Below are 14,813 nucleotides of genomic sequence, written 5' to 3'. Positions count from 1 at the left end.
CTTGGGGGTAGGGAGTGAATGACAGACAAAAAAATTCTTTATCCAGGACATGATTTGCACCTAATAATTGCACACTGCTTTGGCATCACTAGATATAGTGAATCTAAAAAGAATGTGACACTTCTGCCATGTCACTTTTGCATGGCAAGATTTATTGTAATACTGAAGGATAAATGCCAATGGCTAATTAATTGTAAATATTACTGTGCAAGTTAAGCCTTTTTCATGGAAGCAGGAAGGCTTCTGCATGGTTCTAGTTGCTATATAAATAAATAAAAAGAAATAGAAAATCATGTTACACTCACTCTTGAATGTCTTATTGAAATTGCATATTTTATGGCACTGGCATCAAGTGTCTTTGTATCAGGCAAAAAAAAAAAAAAAAAGTAATTTAATTCAGCTAGGTGTTAATTCTGCTTCAGTGGACAATACAGACACGAGTCTCCAGGGAAATCCAATCCCAAACAGGAAATAAAATCAGCTGCTAATGAGACTCAGTTTTTTCCTGTGCTTTGCCAAAAACAGGAACAAAATCCCAGGTTTGTGGCATCCTGTGTGCTGGCAAGCCATGCAGATATTACATACTGCAGCATGCTGCCATTCAGAAATAAATAAAAGAAATAAAGTGCAAACTCAAGCTTCTCTCCATAGCAACCGCTGCATCACTTGAGCCTCGTGCCGCTTCCTGAACAACTGCGCATAGGAAAATAAGGCAGCAGCCAGCATGGGGAAAAACAATAGGGACAGGTACATAAAATCTGCCCAGGCTGTCAGGCACAGTCTTCCTATAGACTGTTTAGGGCTGCCTTTTTACCTTTGTTTCCTTATTTTCTGTGGTAGGGTCCAGTTTATCCTCACTCTGGCACGGGGGCAGAAGACTGGGTGGCTGATGGGAGAGCTAAAGCTGGGATAATGCAGAATCTTCTTCTCACACAGGCCTCATGCAACAGCCTTGCCCCTTGGCAGGTCTGGTGGGTGGGATGCAGGGCAGGAGGAAGGGCAGGCTGCCCCTAGGGCTTTCCAGAGCCACCAGCATTGGGTCACTGCAGTGATTCTTCCCAAACAGGTGTGGAGCTGCACTTGAAACCAAGCCCCAACAGCCAGACAGTAAAGCAGATTGTGGCAAGAAGTAACCCCAGTCCCTGAACTGTATCCGGCCCTGTAACAGTTGTCAGTTTTACTTATCCTCTTTCACTGAACCCATTCAGGTAAGCAAAATGGGCCACAGTAAGTGGCTAAACTGTCCTCTCTCAGGGCAGTCTTCTATCATTCCAAAGTCCTGGAGAAAGAGCCCTAGGCCATGGCCATGTGATGTCTGGAGGGAGCCTGGGTGGGAAGGCTTCAGCCCATCCCCACATGTATGCTACCTGTCAAATCCTGGAGGAAATTGAAGCAGTATTTACATGCCTGCCCTAATCCACTTTATAAATTTCCAGATAAAAATGTTGGAAACAAGTAGACCTGAGGATGGAATAAATAAGCTGTGCCTTTTTTTTTTTTACTTTTGCATTTAGGGCAGAGATATTCAAGCAGAGATGGGCAGAGCAATCTGCTGGAAGAGCCAGACTTGCTTTGCATTCAATGCACTGATTTGGCTAGGAAGAGATTGGCAGTTGTCTAGCAAACTTCTTGTGACTCTGCAGAGATGGGATTCTTACAGTGTTTCTGATATTCTTCCTGCTTAATAAAGTTCATAATGGAATTAAATACAATTGTGCCTAATGCAGGATCAAAGAACAAAGTTCATTACCTTCTACTATATGAAGAAACTCCATATCTAATGGACTTTCTCTGCTACAGCAGTCTACATACCCCTCAATATTAATTTTTTTGTACTTGGTACCATATGAGAGATGGAAACACTCTATTCAGACTTTATAAATGTATACCAAGCAAGTATACATAAGTGTATCAAGTGTGTATTTTGCATCCATCTCTATATATGCACTCTTCTTTATCCATTTTCCAAACCTAATATTAACAATATTTTCATAAGCAATTGCTATAAATCCATTTTTTAAATTATATATGTTAAGCTCATTTTATGTTATACAAAAATTTTGTTACACTTTGAATGGCTCATTTACCAGCACTGTTAAAAATGGCAACCAGTGCTGAATCAAGGGATACATGACTATTGAGAGAATTAATGCAGGGATGAGTAAAACCTCCCAAATCTCTCCTTTTTGATAGAAATAAATTGACTATAAAGTCTTTGTAGAATGCCTTCTTAGATGAACAGGTCAATTTGCCAAGTCACTGGATTAGAGTAACACACTTTTCAAGGGTCACTGAATGCTTAATTATTTAAACAAGATGGAACAGCTGAAACTGGAGAAAAAAATAACATTAGCCTTGTGGTAAGGGTACTTAGCTGTTATTGAGAGATGTAGAGTCAAGTCCCTGCATCAAGGCAAGCAGTGTATAGGCACCACACAGAACAGCTGACCATTTGTCTTTTGGCTGTTCTTCAGTAGCAGTGCTTACATCTCTAATAGCAGTGTTTACATGTCAACTTCCTCATGACAATTTTTTAATTGTATTTTTGTCCCAGTGAAGATTAAGACCCAAGCCTCATTTTATTTATGAAGAAAAATAGGCTGGCTAGCTAGACATCCTGATTAATTTTCAGAAACAATTTTAGGTTTGTTTTCTTTTTCCTATTGAATATGCAAAATTTGGTGGATTTAGTCAATTGAATTTGTTAATGGAGTATAAGTATGTGTATGTATCATTGGGACAATGGGAGGTCAAAAGGAAAAAAAGATGTCATGAGGAGAGTAGTGAGAAATATCACTTTAGTGATGCCATTTTCCAGCAGCTGCTTTGGAATTTTGTCTTTTTCCAACTTAAAGGAAGATCCTCATAGCTGCAAATTCTCTATGGCCCATTTCCTACTGGCAAATATTGAACAGCATTTCTCTACTACCATGCCTTGTGTGGGAGATGCTCTGTGCTAGGTGATCTGCTGCACTTAGAGTCAGTCAAGGTCTCTTTCTTTGTTGGACTCCTGCAGACTCAGGTAAAGTGGCAGCCTGCTTGGAAAAGCAGAGGAAACAGCTGAAGGCAGCATTTGAGTGCCTTCCCATTACCACTGAGAACTATTCAAACAAGTATTTTCCTTGTTTCAGGTCATAGCTGTATAGTACTTTTGTACATGTAATGAGTACATATGTCATCCTTAATGCAGATATTTTAGAAAGTTGTTCCATTTCAGACTTGTTTAGGCTGTACATTTTACAGGCCGGCTGTGACAACTCTGTGCTATAACATAATTCTTGAAAGTTTTTCTAACAATTTCTTGGGGGGGGAGCAGAAAATAGATAACGCATAATTAGGGTGGAGCTTTTGAAATACGTGTAATAGCAGACTCAAGGTGTGGAAATTTTCCCTTTTATTAGTGTGATGATGATATGAAATTCACTGACTTCAGAGAAAGCTGTATTTTTATGCCCAAAGGTAGACTTGAGCCTTCAAGACATAGTTTATGTGTGTTGTGCTTCTATGTTCCTGGAAATGGCTGTAATGGCTGTTTTTCAGAGATGTGTGCAAAAGCTCAAAATCACTTCAAAGCACGATTACTCTTTGAAGTAGTCAGCCGAGAATGGTCACCTTATTAAAATTTGAAGTGACATATTAAAGTAGCCATTTGGATACTGTATCCAGATAATAAGTGTTCAAAAAGAGACTTTCTTTGTATGTCTGTACCAATCTAACATCTCTGCAAATCACATACACATCCTAAGCCAGCTTTAAAGCAGTTTTGTAAGTACTCGTTACAGACCAGGCAATGCAGACTACAGCTATGTGTGGCTTACTCAGCACACCTGTTTATTTGTATCCTGTGCTCAGTGTTTTGCAGCAGCAGCAAAACATCTGGAAACACCAACTTGGAGGAGCTGTTGCTGACTGTAATAAAATTAGAAACCTTGTGAGAAACTAAGGCAGTCAGCTATTGGTTCTATGTCTCAACCACTATTTCCTGGACAGATACAAGATTGTTCTGTCCTGCTCCAGGGCAAATGAAAGCCACTTGGATGTGGCTACCAGGGTGCTGACCCTAAGCTAATACATCCTCCCTTAGCAGAACTTATTGTCTCAGACTCATCACCATGTTAATTGCTCTTCATATCTTACAAATATAAGCTATGCAGAATGGACAAGTGAACACATGTCTTCTTATAAATAACTATTCAGACATTGAATAAGCCAAATTGTGTGGTGGAAATAAAAGTGAGACACAGACAGTCCTTGAGCCCAACTGTTTACTCTGGTTTTCCTATAAAAGCCTGAACACTGTGTGCCTCAGATGAGATGTGAAAAGAATACCAAATTACATTAGCTGAGTTTTCCTCTGGTTCCTTTTCATCTCAGTAGAAAGCATCCCAAATCTCAGGTTTCCACTTGGCATAAAAGAGCAAGAGTAAATCCTTTTGTGTGATTTGCCTGTTGGAACTGAGGAATAATTAGAGACTGTTTATCAGTCTATGAAGACCAACTGACTCATTGCTTCTGTCTTTAATGGTTCTTTTGTGTACACAGCTTATCTGAATTGTGCATTAACCAGGGATTCAGATCTACTTATTGCCGTAGCCTGTGGCATGACTTCTATCAAAAAAACCTTACTTGATTGTTTCCCAATTCGTAAATTATAAGTAGTGACAACAACTACCAACTATTCCATCAGAAAAAAATAGGCTGGCTAACTAGATAGACTAGTTATATATGAGATATACTGATGAGGAGAAGTACATATTAGAGAGAGGTATTATTATAATAATTGTTTACTTCTTGGTTAACTGAAATATAATTGATGGGTAATATTTAGTGCAATTAAGTATTAATACAGGAATTTTATAGATACCTTAAGAGGGCTGCTCAGTGTAGAAAATGAAAAATAGAGTTTGAGGGAATTGATTAGATAGGTGAAAAAATTCCTACCTTGCATCTCCTGATGGAATTTAGTTGCTTTCTACTGCCTACCTAGGACAGTATGTTTCAGATAAACAAAATAACTGAAAATTGTTAGATTCTGAGGGGAAATTAGAGCTAGTAACATAGTACAGATCTGAGATCTAAACCTTTGGACTCTTACTTAGCTAGAAATATGGTTAGATCCTGGCTTAGATAGATAGGTGGTATTTATATTGTATTTGAATGTATTCAGAGCAGAATGGAGAATCTAGATTCCTTTGTAAGGATCTAGCCCTGAAAATTAGTTCTGTAAGTTTGAAATAGGAATTCTTTGTCAAAAGGATTGCATAAATTTCAGTATGTCACATCAGTCACATCTGTACTAGTGCCAGAACAAGGATTTGAACACAATTTCTTTTCAGAACATGTTCAATTATGAGCAATCATGTGAACTTCACGAGAGTCACACAGGTGTGCATACAGTTGTGCACAGAGATGTTGCAGACAGTAATTAATGGCTACAGAAAAGGAGATTATCACACAGAAAGTTTCTGAGACTGTTTTCATCTTTTCACTCTTGGGAGTTTTCAATCTTATATTTCTATTAGAGAAAAAAAAAAAAAAAAAGGCAAGAAGGAAAACTAGAAGAAAGAATTGGAGGATTCATTCCTGAACATTGTGTGATGCAGTACAGATTGCCTTTACCTAAACGATGTTAATGGTTTTCACAAGTCAACACATTTTTTTGATGAAAAGTAAAAAAGAAAATCTCATAAATGAAGGTTGGGATAAGAGAGAGTAAACTGCTTCATTTCTTTAGCAATAGTTGGCGACAGCTGTAGCACAGCTGAGTTCTTATAAGTGTAGTGGGGAAAAGCTACACCATTAATGGTAATTTATCTTATGTTGTTCTCCAGGCTCTATTATCTAAGTGTTTTGTGCCAAATGTAATAAAATGATCAGATTTCTCATTATAGAAAGCATAAATTGCTGAAGGCAAATATATTATGAAGGAAACTGTCAATATGATAATTGTGCACTCCTGTCAGTAAATTGCAGAAAATATATATATATATATATATATATATATATATATATATGCTAACCCTCTAGACCATTTACTGGTAGAATAACTGGAAGAGTGTGCACTGAGGATGTTTTATTCTTTTTGTCATTTTTATTGCTACATAGCCTATAGAGATAACACATTACAATATATTTAAAAAGCATTATAAATAGGTCAGGATGCCACTGTGTGCCCACTTGCTGTCAGACACTTTTAATAATATCATTTTAGAAATTGCAAAATTATTTGAGCAATAAATTAAGTAGTAATTCAAGGGAGATGAAAGTCAGTGGATATAAGTTGGCCCTTTGTTAAAAATATTAAGTCAGCTGGTTTTACTGATGAAATACATGCTTCTCACATATAATTTTTTTGAATATTTCTGGTGATAGTCATCAAAGAAATATTGGCTAAGGTAATTTTAGTTTAATAGTACAGGTAGCTAGCTCTCACACATTTAATTTAAAATATTATTTATTATGAAAATAATTGATATTTAAAAAACAGCACTTGTATGCTATTAATAAATTGAGTTTTGGTATCTTCTACAGGAATAGTTTTTAACTATGGTAGTTGAAACATTGTCAACCAATCTACCTTTTCCCTTTTTTAGGGTTGTTTATGAAAACCATGATGCAATTTTCATGTATTAAAAAAAATTGATGCATCAGAAACAAAATTTTCCCAAATGGGAAGTCTTGGGAAGATGTGGATAGGATGAAAAGGAGGAAAGTGGAAACAGAGAACAGGAAAGGGAAGAACTCCAAGTTCTTCTTGGCCACTTGCCAGTGAATGAGTTCTGTGTTACTCAAGTTACCTTCCTAGTGACCAGGAAGGAAGGGCTGAAAAATTTCGGTGTTTCCATCCTCAGCAAAAGGGAGAGAGGAGCTTCCCAGCTCTCTGTGGATGCTCCATCTCTCTGCATGCTAGAAGGACCTGCCTTCCCCTAGCTCCTTTTCCTGGAAATCAATAGGATCTGGAATATGCTCCAGCCCCAGTGTTAAATGAGAGACACAACTCAGCTGACCTAGGCATCCCAAGCTGCCAGGCCTCAAAGTTAGCCAAGATGCTGGAACAGAGAAGAAGGGATAAGATTTCGTGTACAAATTAAAAACATGGTTTCTTCATTTATCATTCGGTTCTTTAGCTTCACTTAAAATTTTGAAATCAATAAAATTATTCTGTTTTTCTTGTGTCCTTATGTTTAGAATGACCTTAGGTAATGCTGGCAAGTATTAGAACAGAACTCAGTTCAGAATTAAAGTATCAAATATGTGTACCTACAGAAAAAGATGGCTAGATGTCTAAGTTCCCATGACAGTCATTAAAGATCTCATCAGTGGGTCCTCAGCTCACCATAAAGTCTCCACTGACTATATTTAATAAATCTTAGAGTATGTGGCAGCTCAGATGCTTAGCAGATATGTAGACATAACATTAATATATAGCTGTGATGGGTGAATTAAATCTCACCTATAATATCTTAATAAAAGCATAACAAATTATAGCCAGATGTTTAGAATTTTTTGACCTTGATACAACATGGTGTGATGGCTGTAAAAGCTGTTTTGCTGTTAGCATTCCTGCATGGGGTAGGTGTTACATCTGTGTAGAAACACACTCTGGAATAGTGCCAGGCAATGAAACCATGTGGCATGACCTGAACTACCTTTTGTTAGTAAACCTGTCAGCCTCCAAAACATGCCTGTGCACATGAATGTGAGTGTGAAAAGTGTCTGTTGGAAATGGCAGGGGTCTCTTCATCTCCCTGCAAATTCTGGCCTCACACCACTGCTGAAACTGTGGGGTTTTATGCTGGGTGGCACGAGCTAAAAACATGCAGAGCGGTCTAACAATTTATCCACATCTGACTACAAACCACAGCCTGGGAACATTCCTGGGCATTGTTTAATTTATTAGTGTACTTATATCTTGTAAGTACTACTTCTCATCTATATAACTTGTAAGCTTTTCCTTTGAATCCAGCATGATCCAGCTGGACCAAAGAGTGCTGTGAATAAAATATAGCAGTTTGGTTACAAGTGAAGGAAAAAATCCACAAACACCAATCCAAGCAATCAAGAAATAAGGTACATATTGCTTTGTTACAGCTTCCTTCCACAGCTTATGATACTCAGTTATTGGTACAGCAATGCAATATTTCCTGGGATTTTCTAGTAATGCACACAAAAAAGTGGCATGGGAAGGTAAATGGTGCCATGGAAACAGAATTTAGATACTGCCTTGAGCAGGATGGTAGTGCAGTGTAGGACTAACAAAGGAATGTATAATGGTTATGTTAAATATGGTCTAAATGTGAGTGAATCTTACATGCAAATAGAAGATAACAATGCATTTATGTTTGGTTATTTTCCACCCCCCAAAAGAAAAATCTATCTCAGAGGACAGTGAAATCTGAGATTTTTGTTCTATAGTGCCATGCCTACTAACTTTTAGAGGTAACAGATGTATTTTGGTACTGTATTTAAATGCATTCACAAGTCACATTTCTTTTCGTTGTTTTTACTGTAGAAATAATACAGTTAGCTCTAAGTGTGTTGAAAATCTCTCTCATCATCGACTTCAGTGCAAACTTAAATTATGACAGTGGATAAAAGAAAAAATGAAACTTGAATAGTCTTATGCAGATTGCCCAGCCTAAGGGAAACCTCTCTCTAGATTTTGTAGTAAAATATGGATTAGGCAAATAGCAATGTTTTTCTTTAATACTTGTCTTAAACATTCACTTGAAACTATTTCAATTTAAATTAAAAGCAGATTGCTTTCCTTGTTACATTCTTTTTTTGCCTTGCACATTACCTTTTTTACTCAAGTATTGCTGAAGTGTTGCACCTACCACCAGATTTTGGCATCTGTGTGCTGAATCTAGTCTTTACATTGTGCAATGCCAGTTATTTCTTTCTGCTTTGAAATTATGCATCCAGCTATTCTGATCTATAAATAGCAAGATAGTGATGAAATAAAATTCTGTATTAGAAGTAATTTAACAGGATTTATGTTTCTGTCCCTAGTTGTTTTGAATGAGCTGTCACAGTATGCTGGGATGCCTAGAATGTGTGCTTCAGGAGCTGGGACATAAAAATTAAGCCAGTTTGGAACTAGTATTTGCTTGGTATTATAGTTTATAATCATAATATTTTTAATCATTATATTTATGAGACTGCAAACTAGAGAGGGGCAAATAGAGACCAGGAGATGTGTAAGGAAAATGAAATGTCTCAGTCTGTGGGAGCAGCTGATGCCATGGACCCACACAGACAACAAGCAGCTGCAGTGAACAGGTGGATGGACACACAGCCCTTCCATGAGCGTTGCCCATTCCACTCCTTCTCTGAAAGCACTGCTTTCAGTGGGCCCATTGCAGCCACTTTGGAAAGGAAGACCTGAATAAACTCAGAAATAGAAACTCACGAGCTGTCTTTGAAGAGTACAGCTGTATTTTGCATTACGGAGATTGAATAGCTGAGGCAGAAAGACTGCCTCTTGCCCAAGGTTTCAAATCAAACCAGCAGCAAAACCAATAATTAGGACCCACAAGTTCCTTATTCACAGCTTCCTCCCATTTGCCCAGATGCTGCCACTTCACCATTCCTTTATAGTTTTTCTTTTTTTTTTTTTTTTTTTTTCAGAAAGTTAACTGCAATTGTGAATTTTAATTCATCTTTGAAAAGCCCTTTGAAAGGCCAGGGCATGAGAGCCTCAACATGCACTAGAAAGCATGGCCAATGGTACTGACTTGTCTCTTGAAAATTGAAAATAGGATATTGAATTCCATTTTGTGTATTAAATGAAATATTTATCACAAGAAATTTAGGGAAAAGGATTTGAAAGGTCAAATTTTCCATTATGGTCTAAAAGCAGAAAGGACAGCACAGACCTTCAGAGAAAAGCTAAGGTAAAAATATTACTTTATTCTTAACCTTGACATGCAGACACTTCATTTAATTCAGCAAACTGCATCCTGTTGCTACTTAACCCTTTATCCTCTTGACATTCACCTGTAAAAGCAATGCTTCACAATTTCTCTGTATTGTTTTTCCTTTCATTAATTCTTCCACACTTCAGATGTCCTCTTTCTGCATGCTCAACAGCAGTTCCCTGAGAGTAAAATCTTTGAAAAGGGAATTGTGGAGCTTTTTCCACTCTCTGACTATTTGTAAACAGGTGATTTCCTTTTAAAAAATGTGTGAATTTCCCCCTCATTTTTGCCTAATAAAAGTTAAAATTTTTTCTGCGACTTTCTGGTGCAGAATCAACAGCCCATGGGCTGGGAAAAAAATAGAAATATCTTTTGCAGCTTTCTAATTTCTCAGCCATGCATAACTTGAGCCTTAACATTTTCTATGTGTTTCAGACTCAGTCTTTGTTGTGTTTGACTCCTGTCCATCCCTTCCATGCATTTTGGTCATTGTTGTCAACTCATATTTGTTTTTAGGAATGAAGGAACTACTCTTCATGAACGAAGGCATTTTTATAATGAGGTTCTTTTATTATTGTTATTTTTCCTCTGAGACTTTGTACTTTGACTTGCTCATGTTACTGTTAACCATAGAGAGCTAACATGCCAAGTCTGGCATCTGGTAATTTTTGCACAGCATGGACATGATATGTACTGCAAACATACCACCTTTAGAAAAGCAAAAAAGGAGATGGTCAAAAGCTGGTCAGCAAGGCAAAAGACAAATTCCAGGTTTTCTAGTAAAGTGCAGTCTGTATGAATCATGAAGAGTTATCAATAAAAATGCCAGACTAGTAGGGAAAGGAGAAGAAGCGAAATGAATAAAAAAAGTTTTGCAAACTGAGCATATTTAACCTAGTTTAGATTTTAATTTTGATGCACAGTGACATAAAGTTGGATGTAAGCATTTTGTTATAGTAACAACAGGTTCCAAGAAAGTAGCGATTCAGATTTAGGGATACTCTGAAAACTGCTCTGGAATCTAAGAATGCAACAAGAGAAAATACCTATGATTTGTCTAGTGAGTCATTTCTAATGCAGAATATTATCTTCATCATATATTTTTCCATGGGTTTTTTACTTGGAAAACAAGCAAATTTTTACATTTTGAAAACTGTCTTCCGGACTTTATTTTGTTTTGTTTTTCTCACAAGGTTGGCTTTGCCTAGACAAAGCGCAACATTTGGCACTTGAAGACAGAATTTTCAGGACTCCAGCCATGTAATAAACTAAATTGTATTTTTATTTCTAATTATTAAAAGTAGAAAAACAAAAAGTGAATGTTAGCACTTTGGAACCCACACAGACTCACCAAAATTTAAATTAATTCAACAAGAAAAGGCTGTTGGCAATCAAAAAAATGACAGGTTCATTTTGACTAAAAGTGGGATTTTATATACCAGGTACAATAGTGGTGCTGAAAGAGACCTGAAATTTAAAAATAATGGAGAAATTTAGAGTGAAGAGGTAAACCGATATCTCATGCAAACACCGAGTTGCCAGTTATCAGATTCTGTGGATTAGCAACCCAGTAATTAGCTAGACTTGTATTAGTACCTTATAAAAGCCTCCTTATTTGTATTCAGCATTATTCTCTAATTTCTTTTTCCACTTATACACCTTTCTGTTTCATTTCAGACAAAATCTGGTTTGTTTGTTTGGGATTTTTCCTCAGGAGGTGCTTTTCCTTCCTTTTTATTTCTTTCCAACAGAATACATTTTTTTTTGAGATGTAAAAGCTGTAACTGCACCTAGGAATAAAGTTCACTTCATGAAGGATATTGTAATTTTTTAAAATTCTAGTTCAATATAAAGCCCACTAAATTTTGATTTCGTCAGCTAGAAAAATGCTAGCTACCATATTGGGCACTTCCTATGACAAGACTGCCTCAGAGCTAAAAATGCTGCTTAGCCAGGTCTCTGGGCTGCAGCCATGCTCCTAGAGAACAGAAGAAGTGTTCCAAGGGAGAATGAATTTATTTCCATTGCTGAGCTATGGTGAAGCCTTGTTGTGATCAAAATATCTTGATAAAATGTCTTGACTCCAGGGAACAGGAGCCAAAAAATGCTGGATATTTTCTGAGCAGCATTTATGTTAACAAGATTTCTTTCAGTTTTACCACAAAGGCTTTTCTTTTTGGAAGTGCTTGACTGGTATGAACTATTTATTTCTCATCTGCTCATGAACTGTCTTTTACCTCTTATGTTATATTTTTAAAGACTTTTCAAACAAATGTTGGCCTTCACCCACTTCAACAAATTAGAAGTATTAACATTTTTCTCAACTATGGTATATGCATAAGCAGCTGTTGTAATAAAAAAGTGAATTTTAGGGGATATTGATACATCTTGTTATAGGAGACTCCAAATGAAATAAATAGCTGTAAGATTAATGGAAAGAAAAAATGCAGCATTGATAGTGCATGACAAAACCTTGAACATGTTTAGATAAATAATGTCTGATATAAAAAATGCGCTTTAAATGCCAGAGAATGTTAATTACTTGCAATTTAATAAGAAAATTAATTAAGGAACAGCACAAGTACAAAGTAAGAATGCCTGTTGCTTTTCTCAGCAGATAATTGACAGCTTTGAAATACTAATAAAAGCCAAGCTTGAGACACACAAGACTATTATAGAGCCTATTATTTCATGTAGAGGTGAGTTTTGGGCACACAGTGAAAAAAATCAAATTCATAAGGAAAGCACCAAGAATAATCTGGAGCCATAAGAAAAAAATAAAAGATATTAAAAATTATTGAAAAAGGAAATTAGAGAGATTGTGCATGAAGTGAAAACCCAGCAATAAAAGAAGGCTGGACATGTAGTTAGGATCCTGAAGGATTTCTACAATTATCTTCTGTCTCTAATTTTTGACTATATGTCCATGGAAAAAGGAGAAAATTGAACAAAATATTATTAGTATGATTTGCAAATATTAGAAGAAATATATTGTTGACTAAAAGTGTTTGGACTAGTAGTGGGAAAGACAGAAAAAAATGTTGTTAACTGTGAAAAAAGCTGTTAGGATCAGGAAGTCAAATATAACCTACAGTGTGATAAACGTGTCTTAAACATTTCAGATAGGAAGGATTCTAGTAATCCCTTATAAAATCCTGCTTAACATTCTGGGTAAAGATTTTTCCAGTTTGCACTTGGCAAGCAGGCAGTAGGTTTCTACCACTATACCTATAAAATGTATGTCTGATTATCTGATGAATCATGATATAAGGAAATTTTATTTTTCAGCTTGATGTTGTCCTTTCTATAGATGTATCATATTCCTCCTAATTATGTCCAAATGGATAGAAAAAAGGCAAGAAGAGTGGAAACAACCAAAGGAAGCATCAGTGTCTGCTTTTAAAATTTTCACAGAGTTTATAACGCATGACATAATTGAAAGAGTAGAATAAAAAACCTACAGAGTTTTTTTTTTAGCCTATACCATAAAGTATAGGCCAAAACATTGAAATTACTTTTACTCAAATTTTCATGTGTTCTGTATAGTCTTAGATGCATCCCCAGGGGAAATCTGATTCCTGTAAATGGAAATAGTTATCTATGCCAATTAATGATGGTTTTGAAATTCAATATATACAGACAGTGCAGTCCTAAGTTGCCACTCCACTTGAATATCCATTTTTTTACTATTAATAGCATTATTTATTTACTATAGTGGTAGATTAGAGAGTCTGTTTTCAGAAGTGTTACATGTATATTGTCACAATATTTATTTGCCAGTTGTATGAATCATGATCTAAGCGAGAGACATCTGTATCCTCCTACCTAGGGCATCCAAAAATTTGTTTCTTTGTTGCTTTTATTATGTTGCATTTTTCATCCCTGAAGCCATTAGTGTTCTTAAAAAAAATAAAAGACCAGGATGAAAAATTCTATGGCTGTAGAGTTTCCAGGTGTCCTAACTTCCATTTGAGGGCTTTGCTGTCCCAGATTGTGGACATTTTTTGTGAACTGTTTTCAGTAAAACAATTCTTCTAATAAGTATTAGAAATACCAATACTATCATATTACTAGGAATAACCATATTAATTTAATATTAATTACTTATTTCATTACTTATATGTTAAATCTAACATTGTAGCATTAGGAAACTATGAGCAATGAGATTTTGTAAATTTAGGAGAATAGTATTTATAATCTTTAATTTCAAGATGAACAAATAAGAGGAGAAATCACTATGACACAGATTGAGCAGCAATTTACAGCTATCATGCTAGTTCTCTGTCTAGGAGTTCTTTTAATGGAGTTTTTCTTGTTATTTGCAATTTCTGATTAGAGTTTTGAGAAGAAAAAAGCTGTTGCCAGTTGAGAAACTAAACATAAGAGAACAGCTAGGGATATTTTAGAGTCCCCTGGGTCTACCCAGGGCTGAGTCCATGTGTCCAGAACACGAATAGTATAACTTAATGAATTGTTAAGGAAACCCTGTCATGCTGCTCTGGACAACATTATCCATGGAGATATTTATCCTGCCATCAAGTGTGATTTCCCTTAATTAGTTCAGCAGATGGGCTGATGTGTTTAGCTCCAGCACTGATGGCAACAAGGCTGCCGTTGCTCAGGCTTCAGTGAAGTTTTTACCAGCACCCAGTGTCTATTCTTGGTGGCGAAGGCCTGAGCTGCTATTGCTTAGCAACAGGTGATTTCTAGCTAGATTAAAGTTTCTTGCGCTGTAATGATTCTTAATAAGGCATATGATCTTGAGCAAGTGTGTTTATGGGTGTGAGAACAGAGGGCTGAAGATGGATAAGCACACATCAGCATGTAGGAGATGGAAAACTACTGGAGTGAGCACAGGATAGCATAGGAGGCCCTGCTCTCTCTGCTTCAATG

The 14,813-nt window shown here is 36.4% G+C and overlaps 1 protein-coding gene across 9 annotated transcripts in view; it reads left to right on the top strand.

The window, feature by feature from the left end:
* Positions 1–14,813, top strand: part of DLGAP2 (DLG associated protein 2) — a 449,026-nt gene that overhangs the window by 324,969 nt on the left and 109,244 nt on the right. For 6 of the 9 annotated variants that reach the window (XM_053938074.1, XM_053938075.1, XM_053938079.1 and 3 more), the window contains one exon: positions 1,067–1,208. The exons of the other annotated variants lie outside the window; for them this stretch is intronic. The gene's annotated coding sequence lies outside the window, so the exon portion shown is untranslated. The remainder of the gene's footprint in view (positions 1–1,066; positions 1,209–14,813) is intronic. 9 annotated transcript variants of the gene reach the window in all.

Source organism: Vidua chalybeata, chromosome 3 (assembly GCF_026979565.1).
Source record: "Vidua chalybeata isolate OUT-0048 chromosome 3, bVidCha1 merged haplotype, whole genome shotgun sequence".
Taxonomy (NCBI): domain Eukaryota; kingdom Metazoa; phylum Chordata; class Aves; order Passeriformes; family Viduidae; genus Vidua; species Vidua chalybeata.
This window is presented reverse-complemented; position numbering and strand designations above follow the sequence as displayed.